Genomic DNA, 12,577 nt, shown 5'->3' with positions numbered 1-12,577 from the left:
GGCACTGGCAGGGGCTGGCAGGATGATGCAGACCCCGCTCAGGCAGACAAACCTAACCGAAGCCACCCGAAACACTTTGCAGTCATCAGGATCTGGCCCTATATCGCTTTCTCTGCATAATCATACTGGTTTCGTGCTAGGCTTCCTTGCTGGCATTGTATTTTAATGAAACAGAGCAACCCTGTGAAAGTAAGGATAAATGTTTTGAGATCTTCAGGCTCTGGTGCAAAGCAGTGCTATAAAAATCTGCAGTCTCCCTGGAAAAATAGCCGATGGTATATTTTATGCCCCCCTCAGCAAGGGAAAGGGTTAATCGCTTTGGTTTCCCCCTGATACTTATGGCTAATGCCAATCAGATCTGGAACGATAAGAATAAAATATGATTGAAACCTCTGGCTCTTCAAAAAAAGCGTATGTTTTAATTAAATTGAGAGCTAGCTGGTTAATCAGCACAAGGACTAATGGTCTGATTAGCAGGAAATGCCTGGTGAAAAATAGACCGTCTCATCAGCTGGGCTGGAGGGAGAGCCACGGATTGGGGACGCAGCCCTGGGCTGGGGGAGCTGCGGGTGCTTTGTAAAGGGCACCCAGGCTCCATCCGAGGACCCCCAGGGAGGAGACACATCCTTGAGCCCAAGACGTCCTCGGATGGAGCCACCCCCCCCAGTGTGTCCCTGCCCAGGGCCCAGCTGTAGAAACCCTCTTCAGAGAGCATCGCAGGGGACCAGGGGATGCCAGGGGGACAAACGAAACCTCTCAGCCCAATTACCTTCCAGAGGGAGAGTACAAGGATGGGGCAGAGAGCATTGCAAAATCAATTTGAAATTTATTGTGTCAAGGGGAAAAAAACCCCACCACCCAAGAAATAAACTTCCAAAGTTAAAAAATCAATGGAGAAATGTCGTTCTGGCTGCCCCTTCCCCCACCGTGCAAAGCACAGGCTTCCTTCTGATTACAGCTCAGCCTGGAGCAGTTTCGGTGGCAGGAGGCCAGAAGAAAGCTTAAGGTGCTCTCTGCAGTTTAAGGTGGAGCTGTTTACGCTGCCTTCCCCAGCAGCGCCGGGTTTGGCCACGCAGCAGCATCCTCTGGTTTACACCGGTTACACCCCGGCCGTGCCAGGGCTCTGGTTTACACCCCCCGACGAGCGAAGCCAGGCTCTCGGTTCGCAGGCACTCACTGGCAGATGAGCCTTGGTGGGGTTCTGGTTTGCTTGCAGCCGCCTCTGACAGGTTTTCCACTGAAAAAATGAAATCAAATGCGAGGTGAGAGGGAAGGGGTGTGGGAATAAGTCCTGCCCCATTGCTGGGGAGACGTGGTTGGGATGCTCCCACTGAGCAATGCCCACACGTAGGGGTTTGCTTGCAGCTCCACGATTCGGGACCAAACCCTGCAGGAGCTTTGTCCGTGGTGGCCTCCGACATCCCCGTTTCCCCACGGGTCGGCAAACACCAGCACAGTTCTGCTGCTTCCCGGAGATGCGATCAGCGCTACAGCACAAACAGCCCAAGAAACACCTGGAGGAGAAGAATTCGTGGCCCATGAAATGGCACGAGTCCATGCCGGCATCGGGATGGGACAAGGAGCAGGAAAGGGGTGCTGCCAGGCAGGTCCTGACCCAGAAAGTAGGTGCAACCCCATCATGAAGGGTTTGCTCCAGAAACCAGGACCAACACGGGCAACCCATGCAGAGACCTGTCCCAACCTCTGGCGCTGAAGCTATGACGTCTGCTCGATGCCCTTTCCCTACATAAGAGGTGCCTCGGCATAAGGTGGTGGGTCTGATTCCCACCAGAAATGCTTTATCCCAGCCAACAGCCCCACCCTTGCCCAGCGAGGGAGGGAGCACTGCAGAGCCTCGGCCCAAAACCGCACGGGCCCCTCTCCAAAGAGAACTCGGCTGCAGTTTTGGGGGAAGGCTCAGCTGGGGCTGCCTGGCACCGCAGCTGCCTCCCTAACCAGACCCTGCACCCTGCAAGAAAAGCATCTCCGATTTGCTCACCCGTCGTACAAATCTCACCCCCAGCCTCCCTGGTACGGGTGTTTGCAGTTCACCAACATTTACGGACACCTATTTGTGCTCCTGTAACTCAGGGCCGGCGCAGTGGAGTAGCATTTCACAGTCTTTTAGCTCATAAAGTGGAAAAGGCAGTTTGGGTGTTTCTTCTCAAAACAAACACAAACTCGTGCAGCACGCGTCTAACGGGTATAGCAGTAAGATTGACAAGGCACTGACTTCGCAAGGAGCAACTTTTTATTAGGATCTTTACTGCGCATTTGGTATTACGGGGCAATAAAGCTGGTAATGCCTATTCACGTCTCATCGTCCGTAATCACTCGGAGGAGAGAGATGCGGCCGCAGCCGGAGCCGGGGCCTGCTGGAGTCAGCGTTTGCACGGATTTCAGCTGGCCGCGGGTCAGCCAAGCCCTCGGGACAGCCTCCGAGGAGGGGGGCCGCAGCGGGGCGCGAGGTGCTTTTCGTGGGCTGGTAGGGAGCAGCAGCGCAGCGAGGTTAAGAAATACCATACAGGGGCAATGCAAATACCATCCGGATTTAAAAAAGGGCCAGTCCCAGCCCTGACCCCTTCAAAATACACATAGAAACCCATTTTTTCAAACCTTCAGTGCCACCCACCCCAGTTAAACATGGGGTTCAGCATGTTGGCAGAGCGGCGGTATCTCCCATTTGAATCTAAACACATGAGATTTCAGATCTAACCAGGTTATATGATGGCACGTACTGTTTTTAAATTGTGACAACTGTAGAATAAGTCTTACATAGATTTTTCTGGGGGTTTCGTTTAAAAGCGCTGCAGGGAACCAGGTGAAAACCACTGAGCAGCTCTCAGGAAGCCCCAGATCCATCTGCATGGAGCCATCATTGAGACTGGAGAGCTGCCAAGCACAGAATCTATAAATCATGAATCAAGCCCCCCATTCCCGTCCCTAATTCACAATTGTTTTAAAAAGAAATAAAACATATTGGTTCTTTTAATTTGCCTTTTGGAGTCTGTGCCTTTAGGCACATTTTTCCAGCTTTTCTAAAACACGAGGACTAGAAACTTCCTTTCATTTCTCGGTGAAAGCTGAGAGTCTCACTTAATTACTTGCATCCAAGAGCCACAGCTTTATGAAAAATTCCAAATATCAGAAGATTGGTAATAAAATCACAGGGGCTGGCAATGCTGAGACTCCAGTTAGATGCAGGGTATTCCTTTTATAAGCGTCCAAGACAAGTATGCACCACTGAGATGCTGGTCTGCTAGAAGAGTAACAAATATAATGAGTTTTGGTGAACCGACGCAGAAAAAGACCTAAAGCCTCTGTTCCTTGGCCAGGGTGTTCACATCACCGCTCAGCCCCCACTGCCTTTTGGATAGCCAGTCACCATGTCAGCAGTAATGCACACAGGGATTTAACTGGGAACGGGGCAAAGGTGGCTGGCACTTGCGCAAGGGTGTTGGCAACGGCAGTGCAAAGCACCTGGCAAGGGCAGGCGAGAAGCGGGGAGGTGCCAAGGGGAGTTTGGGGTTTAGTAAAGAAATGCTGAGGCTCAGCCAGCCCATCAGAGAAGCAGCCCAGTGAAATTATGGGATATTTGAGACCTTTTCTTGTTCAGGTCCCAACTTGCACCCCTATCAAAGTAACTGCGTTGACCCGGGCTGGTCTCCAGGAATTGGGTTTAACGTCGCACCCCTGACCGCAAGAAACATCTCAGGATGCGTCGTCCTGCCGTGCCTTGGGGTTTCTCCTCGGGGCTTCAGCACCCTCCATGGCAGCATGGTTTCTTCTGGGTTTGCCGGCGTGGCCACGTCCTCCCAGCTAGGCTTGGTCTCCCGACAGCACAAGCACCCCGGGGAGCACCACCCGCCTCACGGCCCCAGGAAGGGGGACATTGAGGGACAAGCCACCATGGGCCGTGCCCTCTGCCACCGCAGCTCCCAGGAGAGGCTCCCCACTGCCCCTGACGGGGACAAGGACATCCTCACAGGGATTGCATGGGTGAAGCAAAGCATCTTCGCGTGGCCCAAACCCAAAGGGACCGCGGGGGCTGAATCCTCCTCGCCTCCCCCCCGTGCCCAAGCATCCCCAGCCACAGGCCACTGCCTGTGTGGGCACCACGAGCGTTATCTTTGCCTTCACAGGGAACATCTCTCATCGCTATTCATGGAAATGATGAGATAATGGCCCGAAATCTTGGTTCCTCTAACATAATTGAAAATGGAGCTAAACTGCAACTCTAAAAAGGAAGTCTAAATTAGGTTGCAGAAGAGAAAAGGATATTTGACAGCAGGAGCAGGCTCTAGAAATGCAGTCATTGTTTCTACTTATGGGTTTTGAAATGTAAATAATTTAACACCCAGCTAAGCAGAGGAAAATCTGCTATTTTTGGTTTATTCTGAACAAAGACAGCTGTGTATTCTAAAACATACAGTTCAGCATTTAAAAAAAAAAATACAGAAATAATGCTGGCGAGAATGTCTTTAGGTATTTAAGACCCAGCACCAGGGTCTGGGCTGGCTGTGCCTTGCGTTACGCTGGTACCTTTGCAGTGACCTCAAGTCTTATCAGGTCACTGCAATAAACCCATAAATAAATGATTTGGCTGGGCTAATTCTAGGGATTCATTAAAAATTTCAGCTGAAGGATAAAAGCACAGGGAGAGGTTGCAAAGGCAGCGTTTAGGTCTTCAAAGAGCCAGCGCCAGGGCTTGCGTGGTCAGGCTGACTCCCGGTTAGGTGTTAGATTCAGAGTCAGAGCGAGACGGATCCTGCTCTCATTAGCAAGATTCCCATGGCAGCAGCTGCTGCGAGGTACCAGCTGTATTCAATCCAAAGCAGCACGGAGAACTGGATTGCAATTCAAATTCAGGTCTCCATTAAAATAACGAGAGCTATTGCAGACTCTGGGAGCTGAGGATGAAGCCTCTTCCTTCAGAGACCTTGACCGAGTTACTGTGCTTTTGGAAATTAGCACAGTCAGGCCTGATTTGTTTCTCTGCTCTCTCAGCTCTCTCAAATACCCATTTTTTTAATAACTTGCTGGGAGAAAGGGTTAAATACCTCCCGGCTGTATAAAACCTCCCGCAAATGTCACTGCCTTCCCAGCTGTGCTCGCTGCCTGCTGATAGACCTGGCAATGGTTTGATGAGATTTTGGTGGGATTCGCTCCTGGTTTTTTGCCACCTGAAACCAAACCTGATGATGAAACCCCAGCCACCGCAATAACAAGAATAACTGCAGTATTAAGAGTAACTGCTGCTCTTTCTTTAGCGTTCATGGGATCTGGCCACACGAAACTGGGAATATTGTGCTGAGGCTCCTGAGACAGGAGGTCTTTGCAGCTCAGGGCACGGGATGTACCGCTGGCTGCCTCCTCCTGGTCCAGCCTCTGCAGAGAGGACGCAGGGGTCAGGGAGGAAGTTTTCCCTGGCACAAGAGCCGAGTTGCCCACGCCAAGGAGGGGCCGCAGCTTTGTGGGCTGATGCACGTCCACCCACCCGCATTCCTGCAAAGCAGGGCAGGTCTCTTGCCGGAGCTGCCGCTCGCCCCATTCCCATCTCCATCGCCGCCCCATTCCCATCTCCATCGCCGTCCCATCCCCATCCCCGGCCGGCGGCGGTGGTGCAATCCCGGCTCTCCCAGCCACGGTGGGGATACCACAGCAAGACATCACAAGCCTGGCTGGGGAGGCAAACGCTGCGCCGTGCCCGCCCGGGCAGCACGGGTGCGTGTCTCAGCCAGCCGGACACATCTGGGACGAGTCGCGCGGCATCTCTCCTGCCGCGGATGGAAAGTTAGATAATCTCCTTTAGAAATATATATTAATATCTTGGGTGGCCAGGGTTTCCTACGCAGCGCAGAAACTCTCCTTGCCATTGCCAGGCTGCCTGGCTGTAAACACATTGTGGAGCTGGAGGGCAAAACACAACACATCGGTGCTGAGTCTTCTTGGAAAACCTGGCCCTGGGTGTGGGGAGCACCTGGAAATCTTCCTCCCAGCTCTTATGTTAATCCGGCTCCAAGGGCCTGCTGAAGCTCATTGAAATTCAGGGGGAGTCTTCCCATTGAGTTCAGCCAGCTTTGAATAAGGTCGTTTTTCTCTTCAGTGGTTTTTTTGGTGGTTTTTTTTTTTTTTAAACCTATGCTCGATCTGGCGGAAAATGTATTTAAACACAGAAGTGCTGCGTTTGCAGCCACGCTGCTATTGTCTCCCCAGTGGCCACGTGGCTCTGTGAAAGGCTTCGTTCCACAGGAAGGCAGTTAGAGGGGATGGCCTGCACGGCAAAGGGGGTTGAGCCCATTTCGCCTTGCTCCAAACCCACGCAGACGTTGTGGGTCCAACTGGGCTGACACGGAGTCAAATATTGCCTGGGCTGTGCTCGTTTTGCCTGTGCGAGAAAGATAGTCAGTGAAGGAGGTGGGCTGGCATGCCTAGGATAGATCTTCCTTGGTTTGGGGGTTGATCTGGGCTCCTTTCTATGCATGCTTTTTATCTGTGTACCAAAATAGTAAGTTCGGTATTATATAAAATGCTTTATCCAAGGAACTTGGAGCACCTCTTGAAGAAGAGCGGTTATTCCCAATTTAGAGATGGAAACAAGACTTATCCAGGGTTGCACACAGCATTGGTGGCCGAGCTGGGAATGCAGCCCACGTCCATTAACACTGCTTGGTTCTCCCTCCCCAGGGCCACCATGTCCCCTCATCACCGGTGCTACACAGTCAGCATAAATGCTGCTGAACCTCAGACCTCCTTTCATCCCAGACCATCTCCCCTTCCACTTGACTCCTGTGGTTGTCACGAAGTCATCTTTGGTTTTGGTGGCAGTGAACAAAGATTTGGCTGTTCTTAGCCAAGACCATAGGCGAGGAAGCCATAAAAGGCTTCAGCACCCAATGCCCAGCAGCCACGCTCCAAAATGCCTGATTTCTGGGAGAAAAGTCCTGGTTCCCACAACCTTCCCCTGACTTCCCCAAGGATGGCAGTGGAAGGGTGGAAGGTCCGTGGAGGAGCCACAAAGCAAAAAATCTTCACCGCTTCTCCCCAACCGGCTTTCCTCTCTCAGCATCTTTATCAACCTTGCCTGCTTTGCCCTGGGAGCTGTTTAGACTAGACAAGCAAGCTTTGAGTGTTCGCTGCTTCCCCCCCTCCCCTTTCCTGCCGAGTATCTCTCCATCTCCCATCCCTCCTCGGCGGCAACGCTGCCTCTCCCACCTGCAAACACAAAGGCGAGTGAGTCAGTGCAGGGAACACCAAGTGCTCCAGATATGAAGCAGGTGGGATTGAAGAGTCTGGTACAAATTGTCCTTTTTTAATTCATTGAAACTCTCTTAAAACCCCCCAAGACTGCTCTCTGTATTCTTCATTAGCAGGGCTGAAAATGAAGCTGCTCCTTTGCAATCCAGGATTTTGTAGTATCAGCCACAGGTGTGACTTTGTCCCACGTTATTAATAAAGATGGTGAATATTGCAAATGGTTTCCTGTGAATATGTGCTTGGATGCTGGAATTAATTCACTGGGTGAATTGCGCTCCTTTCTTCATGCTCCACCTTTCTTTGAATGTTCATAGAGGGCATCATACTGGAATTAATGTCTTTTAATTAATTGACTTTTGTAACAGGATAAAAAAATCGATAGAAAATTTCAGTTTCTCTTTTCAAGCTGAATCAGATGAACATTTTGAGCCAAAGTAACAGAATGCATCACGGGTTGAAGAGCAACGGTCAATCAAAATTACCCAAAATCCATGTTTTGACATTTTCCATTGTAGTGAACTGATCAGATTTTGCTAAATCCTGTTTCCTGTGACTACGAATCACGACACATAAGTTTTCATTTTCAGTTACTTCTACATTTAACAGATGTGTGTAGGGTCCTACGGGGCCTTTGGGGACGTTAGCAGCCAGATGCATTTGTTCTCCTTTTCCCTGCAGGATAAACTCCTTATTTTTCCTATTTTTGGTGATACTCATTCACAAGACTTGCATAATACACCACAGGCTGGAGGCTCTTTTCGCTTTGTGTGAGATTTGCTCAGGGCAAAATTTTAGATTTTGCAGTTATGTTTTTTGCTAGATAAACGTATTTTAATGGAAAATTCCCAAACTACTCTTGTGTTGTCATGTTCGCAGAAACACAAATCAGTGTTCAGGGAATATACTTCTTAAGCATATACTGGCATTTATTCATTTCAGCCATATTTTGACACCTGGGCCAGGAGATAAATCCCATATCCTGTGATCAACGTCAACTAACCAGCTAGCTCAGAAGAGTAACACTGAAAAATCAGAATCAATCACAATGAGTGTAATGAGTTCAAAACATTTCAAATAATGGCCAACTCTGGCGAAGTAACAACCTGCTTGCAGACACTCCACAAGGAGAAAAAAAATCTAAATTCATTGGATAAATTATTTGTTGCAAATTATTTCTTCAGCTCTAATTAGTAATCTTCATTTTACACAGTAGGCCTCTAATGACCTGCTTGACAACTATGATGTCTGATAGACAGTGGGGATTTGCATGAAAATGAGTTTTGTTTTCTCCCATCCCAGCCATAAAACGACAACAGTGAGGATGCTCGGCTTTACCACTCAGAAGGGGAATAACCAGGGCACCCGAGCTCTGGGTGAAAGGAGACAATTCAGCTATATTTTGGGAAATAGAAAAAAACAGGAGGCACTAATTCCAACAAAAAATAATAGCACCCGGCACACAAACAAGCCTAATTAGATACGGTTGCTAAGTGGAGTCATGTGAATAGCAGATGATGGAGCAAAAGCAGAAGATACAGCTCAGTGAAAACATGGTGACCCAGCTCTAATAGGTATTGCAGTGTTGTTTTCTGCGATTGAATAATCTTTTGCCTTTTTATAGCAAGGGTTTTTAAATGTTGGACCTGTTTCAAGTGCATTACCATCTCTTGTCTGCTGATAATTGACAGGCTTTGGATCTTTCTCTGGCTTGTATATGCTGAAGCCAGATAGATTCAAGCAGAAGACTATGCTCTTGCCAGTCACGACCAGCTCAAATAAGGTTAAAAAAGAGCAAGAGAAAATCAGGAAAAGGCAACAAGCCTGATGTCCCTCCTGCAGCTCTGAAGGTTTCTTTCACTGGGATTTGCAGTATTTTTTGGTGATTTCAGCAATGTTATTCCCAGCCCAGTTCAGCACATCTTGTGCTTTGACAGCTCACTGCACCTGGAAATTATTACTTGATAAAAACTGGCAACTTCTCCCATTTTGGAAGGATTTTTTTGAAACGGGGCTTTATTCTTACTTGCCTTCTGGACTTCTGCTGGTGTAAAAGGAGGTGAAAGTGGCTGTAAATGTAAGGTGCAAGAAGCACTGTAACACTGCCCGCATGTTGATGGGCCAGAGTCTTGACCTGGTGGTTCAGATCACCAGCGAAAGGGTTGCAGGTTTGTATTTTGGCAAACAGGCACTGGGTGCACATATATAATCTGTTGTCAGCCGAGCTGCCGTGGGAGCTGTGTCCATTTATTTGGTGGTAAATACGGACATGATGGCTTGAATTGCTACAATAAATTTGTGAGCTATTGGGGTAACTGAGATCGGAATCTGACCTCCAAAGGAGTTTTAGCTAATCTATTTTTATTTTATTTTATTCAAAATAATGTTGTCATCACATCAATTTGTGAAGAAAAAGGCAATTTTTAGTTGCTGGTCATCCCATTCACTTGATTTTTCTTTTAATGATTTGGCAAATGATCTCCCAGCAAAAAAGATAAAAGATGTAATAAACCACTTCCAGCCACTTCTCTGGGAATTGATCCCGCTCCTTCTTCATGTATTGTTGATCTTCTAATTTAATCACTTGTCCGGAGGGCATACACAATTTTGTAGGAAGTAAAAATGTCACACAAGAAAAAAGGAGGAGAATGAGAGTGGAAATCTCTTCCCTCTCCAGGCTGCGTGTCCTATATGGGAAGCAACATCCAGAGCGAGCGCTGCCCTGGGCTGGGGGCGGAGGGATGAAGAGGAGTCTGCTTTCATCCCACCTCCGTCGGTATCGCTGAACTTGGCCGGGGGAAGCATAAATCATTCGGAAGCATAAATCATTCGGGGGCGGACGGACAGGCAGCCAGAAATACATCCACACAGCCAGCACGATTGTACGAGTTTTATTTTACCAGAAAACCGACCTAAAAATAGGCTGGGGAGGGTGCAGGGGGGTCCCCCGGGGCCGGCAGCCTCCGCCCAGGTGAGCTTTCCCTGCCCGTCTTCACAGGGGCAGCAGTAAAAGCAAATTTCCGCAGGTGGGAGTCAGGAAGCGAAGTCTTTGTAGTGCTGGTTCAAAGGGGCAGCGACCGGCTGGAGGCGGCTGTGGTTTGCAGCGTTTAGCTGGTTGGCCATGGCAACCCCCGCCTTTCATGTACCCAAAAACGCAGAAGCTGAAGGATTAGACATGGCTGTGCTTGTGGATGCAGCACTTCAATGATTTATTGAATTCTTTTGTGTGTTGGTTGGTTGTTTTTTTTTTTTAGGGTCAGGAGTCGCTGTTTTAAAATGCTCTGTAAAAACCAGATGTGTAAATCTATTAGCTTTTAAAGCGCGTTTTTATGAGTCGGAGAAAACCTGCTCAGCCTCCATGGGCTCTCTGACACCAGCCCAAACCCACGGCCCCGCTGCTCGCCCCGCGCAGGTGTTCAGCCCTTCAAAGCTCCCCCCGTGCAATTCAGCCACCTCTGTGGGAGCTCTGCACAAGGGGGGCACAGCCTGGATGCCCTGGCCACAGCCTGTGTGGAGGGCACACAGCTTGGCTCCCCACGTTTTGGTCCCCAGGGACTCTCTGCCCAGGGACCAGAGAAGATCTGCATTTCCGGGAGAGGAGGAGAAAAAGTAATTTCTGCAAGCGCATGTGGAGGGGAGCAGCCGTGGGGTGGCTGAGGAAGGGATGGAGAGCTGCAAAATGCAGCAGCTTGGGGCAGACGGTGCAGGAGAAGCGTCTGAGAAAGTCCTTGCTAGGGAGTTTCCGTGAACGTCTGCGGTGCGTAAAGCCAAGCCGGGACACGTGCCCACAGCCCTATGTATAGACCCCATCCAAATCTACTCCTAATCTCCTCCAGGCTTAGCTGGGCTGATCCGGGCTGCAGCATCTGACAGCTCTTCTGAGAGCCAGCAGAAACGGGGACCGTGACGGGGATGTCCGTGGACTCTCCAAACCTGGGGCTGCTCCGCGTCCCCTTCTCGTCCCCCCCTCCCGGTGTCTCCCGGGCGCAGGCTGGAGCAGCGAGCAGGACCACTGACCAAAATAGCTCTGCGTGCCTAGAAAGTGACGGTAGCCGGGGTCTGAATGTGGCTCCACATGGTTCAGGTCATGTCTCTTGTGGTTTAAAAAAAGAAACAGTCTGTGACTGCGGGCCAAGTCCTCTATTGGCATAAATGGCCACAGTCCCACTGAGCAGAGTTCAATCTATTTATACCAGCAAAGAATTTGGCCCATCAGATAGAAGAAATCCTGGACTCCTCTTTGACTCTCTAAGTTTCTGCCCTGTAGAGCCACAGGACTGGGCGTCCATAGAAAGGAGGACTAAGAGAGCATTTTCACTAACACTGTTTTGTAAAAATTGCGGATACAGGGAAAGTCGAACTTTTCATAGGAACACACCCATCCGGATTGAACTTTCTTGGGAAACAGTTTCTCAGCAGGCGCGAACCATAAAATTCTCCCCCAGCAAAATTTGCACCCTGCTGCAACAAATAGTTGAGTTCAAACCATGCTGAGCATCAAGAATGTGAAAAAATGGGGAGGCAAGAAACCCAAATTCCAGTTCTCACTGTGGGACTTTCACCACCAGGGAAGCGTCTTGGTAAAGGGCGATTTGCTCATCCGGGGTGTTCTTCTCACTGGGAGGGTGGAGAGGGGATTTTGTTTTGCTTGGTTTTTTTTAATAAACGCTTTGAAAAGCTTTGGCTTCCTCTCAAATGCAGGGGAAGAGCTGCAAAAGTCTCAAAAAAAAAAAAAAAAAACCCAAACCTTCATGGGTTTTGAAAGCTCTTTCCTGCCCTGTTCCAGAAGGGGTTGTTAATTGTAGAGCATTTCAATTGCAGAAAGTCTGACTATTGAGTAGAGGAGTCTTTTTGAGTCTAACCAGCTGCGTGGGGCTTTTGTAAGTTGCTCTCGATGTCACAGAAGCTCAATATAGTTAGCATTGCTCAGAATTTTTATTGCCACTGGTTGTAAATATGTCTATATGCATATTTCATTGTAGAGACCCCTACGAGCATCTAGGAACCAAAACTTCCCTTCCACACCCCAGCCACCGAAATTAGATTATATACTGATTGCATAATTACTGTATAACAAGGTTTGCTCAGCCTCTCAGTGCACAATGCCTGTTTTCATAGCATTTTAATATGAGTGACATAATAGGCGCCAGCTTGAATAGCTGCATGCCAACGAGGCATTGCATTCCCCAAACCAGCTTGGGTTTGTAAAATCTGGTCCAGCTGCTCAGCACACAGAAGGGTGACGAGCAAACGCCTTCCAGCCCACACTGGGCCAGGAATCAGAACACGTATGGGGAAACACTCCCCTTCCCCAGCCTGAGGT

This window comes from Mycteria americana, chromosome 7 (assembly GCF_035582795.1).
Source record: "Mycteria americana isolate JAX WOST 10 ecotype Jacksonville Zoo and Gardens chromosome 7, USCA_MyAme_1.0, whole genome shotgun sequence".
NCBI lineage: Eukaryota > Metazoa > Chordata > Aves > Ciconiiformes > Ciconiidae > Mycteria > Mycteria americana.
The sequence above is the reverse complement of the archived record's forward strand: the minus strand, read 5'-3'. Positions refer to the sequence as shown.